Below are 12,027 nucleotides of genomic sequence, written 5' to 3'. Positions count from 1 at the left end.
TTGTTTTTATATATCAAACTTTGACACAAGTTTATCCCCTGGACATTCAGCAGGACAAAAAGAAAATAAGAAAGAGAACCCAGTGTACTTTTTAGGGTGACAGATTTAAGACACTTTTCCTTGTTGTCAGGAAAACTGGCTGGTATCTCTCCTGGTGTGCCAGGGTCCTGAGGAAGTCTGGCAGAGCAGCACCAACAGTGGCTGGGTAATGTTTTGTCCAGGATGGAGGAAGCAGGCAACAGGGGCACTGCCAAGGTGCTGCAAAGCCTGACTGCTCCATGAGTGCTGGTACAACACAGCAGTGTCAGGGGTTTGCCAGCCTGTGAACAGAAATTAGTGAGATTATCTGCTGTTCTAGAAATATATTCTCCCATTTATATGCTTGGAAGTAATTAATAATACAGAACCATTGTCTGTTTATTCAGTGTGGGAATTGTGAAGAAAATAGTAGAATTATAACAAGAAATATTTTCAACTATTTAGCCTATAATTGAGTTACGAAAGGATCACTGAACTGATGCTATTAGCTCCACCTTGGCTTACTTGTCACCTGATTTGTTAAATTTACAGTTTGGCACTGTTTGGAGGTTGATTTCATGTGAACAACTGCACACAAAATAATATACACAAAACCAGAAAAAAAAGCTCCCGAAAGGAAGTGATCACTTTAGGGTGATAAAATCGAGGCCAAGGACACTAGAAAAACCCTGTTTTCTTCCTGGTAGTTACTTTGTAGTTGTTCTGCTTTGTTTTTATGCCTTCTCATGAAAGCCATAAGTATTACAATACAAACTAATGTAGCCAGGAAGAAAATGGTAGTTTGTTTGTCCTTTAAATATTTTAGAAAAGAGTGTAGGTACAGACATACTTGATATGTTTCAAAAGATGAATAAAAGAGTAAAACATCTCACCCCACTTTTTTCTTTTTAAAAGAAAGGAAAAAAAAAAAAAGCTGTTCTAGTTCAATAGGTCTGTCAGCCATAAGGTATTGGAGGCTGAGGTCTGTAATACAGCTTGTATGAGAGATGCCTCCTGATGACCCAGAGCAGACAGCTCAGGGATCCCTAATTTACTTTGGTTGGAAACTTCCTTGTAACACTGGAGAAACCAGAGGATAGGCTACCTCCATATTCTCATCTGTAACACACAGGCAAGGCTCACCTACACCCTATGCTGTTCCAGATACATGAGTATTTGCCACAACATTTAAAACCTGTAACAAACGTGAGACATAGTTGATAAGTGCCATCAGGAAATTAGGTTTTCCTGGTATATCCACCCTGGAGGAAGACTGGCTGCCTCAGGAGAAACCAGCTGCTCTGGAGAGGCAGCTTCAAAAAGTTGGATTCACCAGGCAGAAGCCAGATTTGTCACATCTCCTGGCATTCCCAAATAAAGTTTTGCTTTGGGGATGATGTTTTATTGACAGGCTCCCCTGTCCCAAGGTACTAGGGAAGGAAATAGAAAGAAACAAAAAATGAGGCAAGCTCTCCTGGGAGAAAACACAAACAAGGACAAATTCCCTCGTTCTGTTTCAAAGGATTTTCTTCAAGTTATTTGATATCTTTTCAATCAAATGTAAGCAGAGATGTCAACATGTTTCTTCTGAGAGTATCTGCCTCTCTAACAACTCTCTCCATCTCTCTCTCCCTTCTGATTTCCCCAAACACACAAAGTGCAGTTGTCAGCGTGCTAAGTTACGTGTTCCTCCCTTAGGTCATTATTTCCAGTCTTTAATTGTTCTTTCAGCCTTCTGTAGTATTATTGTTATCCAGATTGTGTTGGTGCTGCTTTCCAAACACAGATGAGTAACAGTTCCTGCCCTTAAGAGTGTATATTCTCGAAATAAACCTTTCAAATTCTCCACCCAAGACAAAAAACACCAATTAGAGCTGTAACAGCCTTCAAAGGTTTTTCAAACTCTCTGTATTCCTATTTCTGACATGAAGCCAAATACACATCTTTTATTAATGTAAAAACTAAGTGGGGCCTTTCCAAAAAACTGATCTTAAATTACAAAACTAATCTTAAGGATCTGAACTTCCCCAGAAATAAAATCTGGAGCTTAAGTCCTTTGCTATGCCTCGTTCCTGTAAGCACCATGTTCCACAGAAACTGCCAAAGGATCTCTGTGGCCCAGCCCAGGCTGCCTCATGAGCAGCACTGACATGGCACAGGTGCGATGGGTACAGCCAATGAGACATTGCTGGTGGAAATCATCCTCCTTTTACAGGCTGAGCTGTTAAGAGGTAGTTACCAGGCCTGTTATACAGATAAGTTAGAACAGAAAAATTAAAAGGCTTTATGGTTAGCCAGTCACAGCCACAACAGAAATGCAAACATAGTAATTTGTTCCAGTTAGAGCAAAGAGAGTGGCTGAAAATGGGTCAGGGTAGTCAATTTGTGTTATTACATAAAAGTTTATTTCCATAACCTATTCATATAACATAGTTTATTTGGTTTCTGTTCACTCGAATGTACTGCAAAATGTAAACTAATGTAAGGTAATGAATCCAAGAGTGCATTTTTCTGCAAGAGCTAGGAAAGATTGTATGGAGTCATTAAAAAAAAAGAATAATTTAGGAATGAGTCATTCATATTTGCTGTTGAAGTTCTGAGCACAGGGGTGTGTTTGATGATATTGACACACTGTAAAATATCTCTTGCGCCTACTGATCTTTGATTATTACATGTAGGCTTATAGCCACTTATTCTCCTGATTTGTTTTGCTACTAGGTAATTCCTTCTAAGCTATTCTAAAATAAAAATGCCTACTTGAATCACGCAAGAACATTTTCACAGCAGTGGATGCACAGAAAGTTTTACTGCTGAGCTTTTGGAGGCACTTAGCTCACCATGCGGATACTCAGTCTATTGGGTCGCTGAACTGTAATAAAAGACCTCATTAAGTGAAACATTTGATGGAGATACTTGGCTCATTGGGTCAGTGGTTATAGTTATAAGGAACTCCTTGTGAAGCTAATAAATAAAAAAATGAGCTCTTCTGATTTCCAGGACCAGCCTCTCTTTTTAAAGAGGGATACACGGTGTTTCTAGTCATACACGTAATAACTGAAGACATTTTCAGGGAGACCATGCTCTGCCACTGTCATAGCTGCAACAATACTTAGGCCATTTGCATGTACAAACAGCACTGACATCTCTAAATTTATGTTACAGGACTTGCACTGCTGATGGCACTTCTCATCCTCCTCTGCTACTACCTGTATGGAAGAGTTCAGTTGCTTTGTTGCCACAGCTTTTCAGGCACTGCTACTTTCATTCTTTTGCTACCTCCTGCCTTAATTTTAATCAGCAAAAACTAGATAATAATCACAAAACAAAACCCACAGTTTTCTGACAACCCATTTACCCACCTGCTCCAAGTCTGGTGCCATGTCACTAATCTGTCATTAAAATAATTGCATTTAATAGCAGGTTATAAATGACTGTCTAATCAAGGACTACAGCTACTTATGTAAGATACACTGTATACTGGAGGAACAAAAGCATTGTTTCTTAAACAATTAATTTTTTACTTATTACATGTAAATTCCACAAGTTATGCTAATATGAGGTGGGGAAGCCAAATAGGACATTTTAATTAACATATTTCTAGAAGAAAGGCACTGAGGTTCTGCTACTGATCTCATCCTGTTATAACACCAAGCACAAATGTCTTTCACAGCTCTTTTTTACAGAGGTGCCTGAAAACAGGCATCCCAGGCAAAACAGGATCATTCAATGGAAGCAAATTTTTACTATTGCAGAATGTTTTGGGTCAGAAGGGACCTTTAAAAGAAGGTCTAGGGCATCGCTGAGGAGGTACCAAATTCCCACATCATGCAGGCTGCTGTCTTGGTCCCAGAGACAGACACTTGATACCAGTCAACATCAAGCTCTGAAACAGCAACATACACGCAGCAGCAGACACTCCCAAGCACACACAGACTAACAAGGAAACATGTGTCGAGCTTTAGAAACTGCTTCTTCTCACAAAATACACCAAAGTTTTGATTTCATGAGACCTATCACAGCTTCTGCTGCTACACTACTTGAGTTGCCATCAAAGCCAACAAGATACAAAAAAGTCACCGTGACTGATGAAACCATTAGAAAAGGTTTGAGGTTTACTTGTGTCTGGTATATTCTCATATTTCTGTATCAGTACCAGTGTGACAAACCTCTCCTAGGACTTTCATCCAACGAAACACCCCTCCAGTATTGCATGGGTTAGCAGACAACACCTGTCGTTTCCCAAACTAAATGCAAACAAGACTTTGTTTCTGCTACTAGGAAACCTAAATGTAAATTCCCTTTCTGCCCAAGGGAGAAGGACTGGAGGCCTATGTACTGACCCATACACGATCCTAGTCCTGAGGCTGAAGCATATCACTGGAATCCTAATTTCAAAAATATCAAAAATGTGACCTGAAAAAAAAATTGGAAGTGTATCTTAAATATAAGTTTCCTCATCATATTTTTGCAGATATATTACTCCACACAACCAAATTCTCAATATTTTCTTCACACTCTCCATCTAGACTTTTGTAAGACAAAAATGTTACACTAAGTCAAGGTCATGCTAGCAGCACGACTTTCTTACTTTCCCACTGCTAAGCACTGTTCTGTGGGCCTGAAAAGGATGTAAACCCATATACACAGATCTGTCTTAACATCCCCAGTTGGTAACATCAACTATAACTGCTTCTTATTATGAGAGATGCCTGGACTATCCACCAACATCATAATTTCCAGTAATTATAAGTAGGAGTGGTGATGGGGTCAGAAGAATTTAACCATGGCAATAACTATTGCAGATATTATCAGAATACCAAATGAAGCCCAAGATAAAAAGTAATCTGCTAAGCACTATAAATGCGTTATAATGCAGTAGCAGGCAAGTCCATGCACCAGTGTCTTCCATGGGTAATATTTGTTTAATGTTGCTGCAGGTGCCACCTCTGCTGCCAGACAGTGCACACTCAATTGAAAACTGTCCAGTAAAGGGGATCTACCATGTAGGCAGGGTCAGCATTTCTGCAGCAACTGTGCAGTAATTAGTGAAGAACTCCTGAAAATTCAGCACTTGATATGATCTTCAGCTTTGAATACTTCAGGGTTTTGTAGTCTGTTTAGGTTTTTTAATGGCAGGAAGGAAGATGGGGGCTATTGAAGGGAGAAGTTTGAGCATCCTCCGTCTCCTCCCCACTTACACTGTCAATGCCATCTAGTGGTCAAGATACTGGGATGTAAAAAAACCCAACAAAAAAGTGGGTAAAGCTACACAAATATTGCTTGGGGTGAAATCTGAGAAGAGCAACTTCTTTATACTGGATACTTTATGCCTTTCATCATAAAGAACAAAAAAAAGCAATTTATACTGGAAAAGCTTTTTCAGTACCTGGTAGCTTTCCTGAATTTCCCTCTCAATGGGTTTAGCAAAGAATGGTATTTTACATCTGCCTCCGCATCTTTCTGTATCTAAACATGATAGAGGAAAAAAATTTATCACTAATGGGCCTTGCACCCAACTTTATGAATGGAAAAAAAAGGGATTACTTAGATTAAACATCAATATTTAAATACAGTAAATATGTACTATTGCAAGAATGGAACATACATGTGCTGGATTTTCAACAAAACAAGGCAATAAATACAGTCCATTCAAGGATATATATGCAGTCAATAACACCCATAATATCCACTACACTATTGTGCATTTAAAGAAGTCAAGAAATAGAAAGTTCAAGGACAAGTGCACACTCAACACCTAAAGCCTTTTTGTTAGAAAACAAGGAGATTAATATTTAACATCATCATTAGTAAAACATGTTTTGTAATACCTTCTCTTCAAGTCGGATATCCAATTCAGATCAGGGGTGACTTTCCAGTTTGCTTCAGAATGCTTCTCCAAAGCTTGCTCAAAACTGGGTATGTCTGAAAACGTGGTAAAACTAAACCTTGTTCAAAATCACTCATTATCAGAACCTACCCTACTTTCCTTTCTGAAACCAGAAATGGCTGACATACACAACAAAAAATTAGCAAACTAAAAGGGCAAGGCAAAAGAGCTTTCATGTCTGCATAAAACGTGTTCAACCTATTTTTCACAGAAAATCTGATAGCAAATTGCAAGGTGTAGGGCAAATTGCAAAAAGTACCTTGGGGAAAAAAAAATCACAACAAGATTTTTTGTCAAACTACTGAACTTGATCATATATTATAGCACATATCGTGTTAACTCTTAAAAAGGAATGAAAATTTGCCATTGGTTCCAATAAAAGCAGTTTCTCCTCCTCCACTCATATTTTCTGTACATTCAGACAGAGATTTTGCAAGCACACAGCTCCAACCTCAGTATTGGTCCCACCCAGTTCAACCCTCTCTTCAGAAGCCCCTGGTGTTCAGATCTTCTGAACTTATTCTTGCACATGCAAGATTTTTTTAAGATTCACTGTAGTTTTAGGTATACAAACACTACTTCATACACACAGATGCTTGTGTGCTAACCCAACCAGCTGGTAATGTTTTGGGTAATGCATCATAAAAGCAATGGCACCTTAACGATGTATTACATTAATACATCATCAAAGCCATGACACTCTTATGACATATTAGTTTAATACATCATAGGAGTGCCGTATCTTGGACAATGTATTACTCCAAACAACAACAACCAGAAAAAGCTCTCAATATAAGTTTTGTGAGGTTTTTTTCAACTTATTTACATTATATGAGTTGGCTTTTTGTGGTGGATTTTTTTTTTTCACTTTCTCAGAAGTAAGAGTATTCACTAAGGACAGAACACTGTGGCTATCTACTGATTAATACCAAGATTCCCAAGAACATATTTCACAGTCCTTCACCTAAAATACCTTAATCCACAGTGTGGATTATTGTGCCAGGGTACAGACACTTAGGGTGTTGGAGAGTGCTGTTGTGCACCCACCTGCTGCCCTGAGCCCCTGTGCACAGTGCCAAGGGAATTGGAACTCATCATCCACTCTGCAGTCACACCAAAATGCCACACACAACCAGCTCCTCCTTAAAACAGCCAGGAAAGACTCAGTAAAACCACGGGTTTCTGAAAGACAACTTGCCTCAAAAAGGGTTGCTGGAAAAGAGAGAGAATTCATTTTTTAAAAAATTCCCTACATTCAAACACTTTGCTTATATTTCCAGTGATGTATCAACCCCCCCCAAAACCAGTGAGATGCATACTCACATTATTCACGCAGCCTGCACTACCCACCAGCTGACAATCTATGGAGAACCTTAATGAAATGAAAATTTACTCTGTTAGTTACTCATTTCATTAGACTAACATAGAAAACACACCAATACTAGTGAGCTCTTTGTTAAATTAGTAATAGAGATTGTTTGCAGAAAGATGGGGGAATAAAACTGTCTTAAAAAGATGTCTTCCACCCTGTTTCAATTCCTTTAAGAAAAACATTACCTGATGATCTGCATCACATTTTTCCATTATATTATGAAACTTTAGTGAGTGCAACAGTAACACCAGTCACCTGGCGATACAGGCAATGCTTGTGCAAATAAATCACTTGCTAATTTATCTGATATAAAATAATTGCTTTCCACTGTTCACGCAGAGTATGTAGGTCTTCTCTAGACATTTTCTTGCATGATTGCCAAAACCACATCAAAACCAAAACCAGTTTGACCAGTGAGTCTGTGTAGCTACAAAGTCAATCAGGTTATGTATGCATGCATGTTTTGGGAAGGGGTATTTTGCAAAATTTCAAAGATGAAAACTAGAAGACACACTGGAACATAACAGAAGAGAAAGTATACAAGTTAAAGTACCTGCAGCAAAATAAAGACTGAAAGGAGGAAACAAAATTATCATCTGGAAACAAATCGGGGGGAGGCACCACCACCATCACAAAAACCCAAACACAGGAAGAAAAAAGAAAACACAAATAAGCATAAACTGAAGGAAAATTAGAAGAAAGTGCTCTCCTACAACATCTTTCAGAAAAATTAAACCTAAGCAACACCAATGGAAAATTTCAGACCCATATTGCTGTCACTCCTCTAGCACAGACAAAAGCAGAAACTAGAGCATGGATACAGAGCTCTTAGAAGCATCAATAATGGGGAACATTGTATCTGAAACTCTGTCTTTCAGGTAATTCTTAAAAGCTTTCAGGTATTTTGATATTTTCTTGTTCTGTTTTGAGGGACTAACAAATCCTTTTTTCCTCCGTCTCTCCTAATGGACCTTGAGAAGATAAAGCCCATGGGAGGAGGCAGGGCAGCAGAAGCCCCAGAGCACTTTGGCTGAAAGGCTGGTGGCAGAAGGGAAACACAGGGGCTGAACAACAAAAGGTGCCCATCACTTCACAGACTAGTGTCCCACACCCTGACAAACAACTGACCATGCAAATTATATGGTAAAAGGGAAATAAAAAATAACGAAAGCTGCTTGGTTGTTATTTGGGACTACGGAGCCTAATTTACAAAGGTGAAAGTTTAAAAGCATAATCCAGAATTATTTTTATGGCCACAATGTAAATCTTTCCTCCTATTATTTATTCATAAATTATTCATTAATATAACATACAACACTTCAAACACAATTATGCAGGTGCTTCAATTATTGCAGAAAACAATAGTAACATATACAAAGCCTTCAGCTGCATTCCCTTTCCTCAGCCCCGTGCACTCTGGGCTCCTTTTCTGGCAGCACAGAAGTTAGCTTTGACACAAGCCCTCTGCCTTCAAAGATTTGCCCATTTCCTAAAGGCACAGCTCTTCCCCAACAGGAAAAAAGAACACATTTAATTTAAAAGCACTTGGCTGAAGTTCCCATCACCAACCCTAGGGCTGAGCCAAGTCTGTTCCTCAGGGACATTTGCCCTGCCCAATCAACATGGTGGCATGTCCAAGGCAACATGTTTCTCCCATCCAAGAAGATATGGCCTATTTCCACATACACACTTCTTCCCATAAACCCCTGGCTCTTTTTGCCCTGCTTCTCCATGCTCCTGCAGCTCATGCACCTCTCCACTGAGAGGTGGCTGCATTTGGCACGCAGGTTACTGCCACTTGACAGCTCTCTCTGGTCCTTCCCACTACCTGTGTGGTGTGTGCAGATGGTGCTGGGATGTCTTACAGCCTCTCTGGATGTCCTTTGTCCCTGCTCAGGCAGTGGAAGTTACACTGGGCTACAAGGTGCTGTGAAAATGGTAAGAGCCCAACTTGGCAAGTCTTCCGCTTGGTGGCTCCTGAAGTGCTTCCACCTTCAGACAGTCTTGTGGAAATTAGCATCACTTGCTGGCATTAAGAGTCCACCTCCACAGGAAAGTGAGTAGACCTGAGACAACAACAGGTGAGCAAGAACTGCCAAGGACAGAGGAGGAAAGCAAGAGGAAGAAGGAAAGCAGGGCAGAGAAAAGGGAAAAAAGGAGATAATGCAGAGGCCTCTAACAGAGATCAGTGCTTACAGTTTTCTTGAGTGTTTGGAATTAATTGCATCCCCAGTTCAGAACTCACCCCTTGGATGAGTCTGGCTGAAGCCAGAAACACTCAACCCTTATAAAGAAACCCATTTATACATAAATAAGCCAATTTTACGAATGCTGGCATGTTTTTTCCGATCTTATCTCTAAGATTCGCTACATTAATATTTTCAAATTGTCTAATGTAACCTGTAAGAGAGACTGTTTTCCCTACCTAACATATCAACTCTGTTTCTGAAGAAAAAACAAAGTTATTGTTGTTTGCATGCAGTGTGTCATTACTATGCTACCATAAAGTTACTCTATTAAATTAGACTTGTACCCATTCTAATAATTTACAAGCAAATGGGAATCTGGATTCAATTTTTCTTTTCTTTCATTTGAATACATTTGTATTCTTCTATTTTTTTGGAACACAGCATTCTATATTTTCCCACACTGCTGAATCCTTCAGAAGCGTAAGACCTAAATACTCACAACACTGGAGAGAGGGAATTAAGTGCTATTTGTACATGTTTGAAAATCACAAGTCTTTGCAGAGAAAAAAAAACCCCACACATTAACAGTGTAAGATTAATGAGAAAATGTACCCATAAAAACAAAAAGGGGTGCTCAGTTTTTGAAGGGTGGGAAAGGCCTCATAAAAATAACTTTGCTTATGTATAAAATCACTGCAATATTACAGTTGTGGGGAAAAAAAAAATTAAGAAAAAAAAAAACAGTTACTTGCATATATACAGTTCTTTCCTCCGGTAGGTCCCAAAAATTCACTTAGATGAATCCTCACTTTACAGATATGGGAATGGGAGGACAAAAACCTATCCAACCTGAGTGGCTTTGTGTAAGGCTATAGAGTAAGTTTGGAAGTGCAGAACAGAAATGGAAAATAAACCATTTTCATCTCCTACCTTGTCCAGTAACTTAGTCCTCAGTATTCAACATGCATTACAGGGCTAAGGTGATCCACAGGACCCTCTTCTTCCAGCTACACCTGAGAGCAGAACTGGAGCAAAGACAGGAGGCAGCAGCTGAGACCTGTGCTGTCCACCCACCAGTGGGCAACTTTCCTGGGTCCATCCCCAGCTTCGAAGATGCTTTTTGCATGGTAAGCCATTCTGGCTTATTGACATAGTGGTTTATAACTATCTTCAGACTGATGACTTTTGAAACCTGCTAACCAGCTCCATATTCTATACTTTACACACATACACTCTATCAAAAGAAATAGTAATGGAAATATCATCAATGCACATCTGTGAGAAGGAAACATAAAACAAGTCAGATGCTGAAGTACTTTCAAATTACAGTGATTTAGTAGCAACAGATATTATGTGAATATCTGTAGCCTGACATAATTACTGGATAAATTGAAATTAAAAATAATTATAAGATAGTAATTATAAAATAACAGCACCTAAACCATAGCTGGACTGTCTTTCTGGAACAGGACAGGCTGTAGAGAAAATAACCATTCCACTTGAAGAACTTTAATTAAAAAAATAATTCCCCCCTTAAAAATATTCTACAATACACATACAAACATACAAACATACATACAATTCAACAGGTAAATGGAAGGATTTCATTTAGTTTTTAGAATTACTTTTTTAAATGTGACCTACAAAGAAAACCCAAGCATTAACCCAAGCATAGAAGTTTTGAACACAAAGGGTAAGATCAGAAATAACCTCTAGAGAAGAAGGAATTTACAGTTCCTGTAGAATCCTTTTGCCAGTTTTTGGTTCATACTTGACTCTTCTAGTGCATCACTCTGGGACATCACCATTGCACTGGGGCAGCACACAAAACAAATGCAGAATTGCCTGGCTTTTTATCTATAGGACGGCAATGAAGATGATAACAGTTTAAAACTGTGTGCCATACCAGAAAATAGGCAAACCCTTGGTAGGCTCACTTATCAGTTGTGTGAGGAAGTTCAAGCTGATTAACCAAAGCTTCAAGTTCATTATAAGTTACATATATTGTGACATATAACTCAACATACTTAAATTCCTCTGGTGTCAGTTCTCTCCACTAAGTCTTCTTCAGATCATCACAGGAATTTATTGCAAATTCTGCAAAGCTTTTGACCTGTATCATCTGGTTAAACTTTTATGAAAAAAATCAATGGAGCTCAACCATGTTATGAACTGCTCTTCACACACATATCAGTGGCAAATGGAGAAGTATATTTATCCCAAAGTCTAGAGTGAAGATGTTGAATTGGATACAAGTCTCTTGTCAAATGACCCTGGCCAACTTAGAATAAAGATTTCAGAAAATGAAAGATATGCAACCTTTGGAGGAAAATGCCACACTGAGACTTTGGAATAAATGTTTTTTGAAGGGAGGATGCGTTACAAGTTCCATAAATTCTAATTAAGTAATTGCAGCAAAAATATTTCAAATAGACACCCTAAGGGGCTATATTTTGATTGAAGATGAAACAGGCAACATCACCCAATTATATCACCAGCATCACCAGGAGAAAGAGGAGATGGAAGCATATTTCCCCCCCCCCCTTTTTTTTTTTTTGTCC

The sequence above is a fragment of the Chaetura pelagica genome, unplaced genomic scaffold (genome assembly GCF_000747805.2).
Source record: "Chaetura pelagica isolate M959 unplaced genomic scaffold, ChaPel_1.0 scaffold69, whole genome shotgun sequence".
Taxonomy (NCBI): Eukaryota; Metazoa; Chordata; class Aves; order Apodiformes; family Apodidae; genus Chaetura; species Chaetura pelagica.
Note: the sequence above shows the minus strand (reverse complement) of the source record.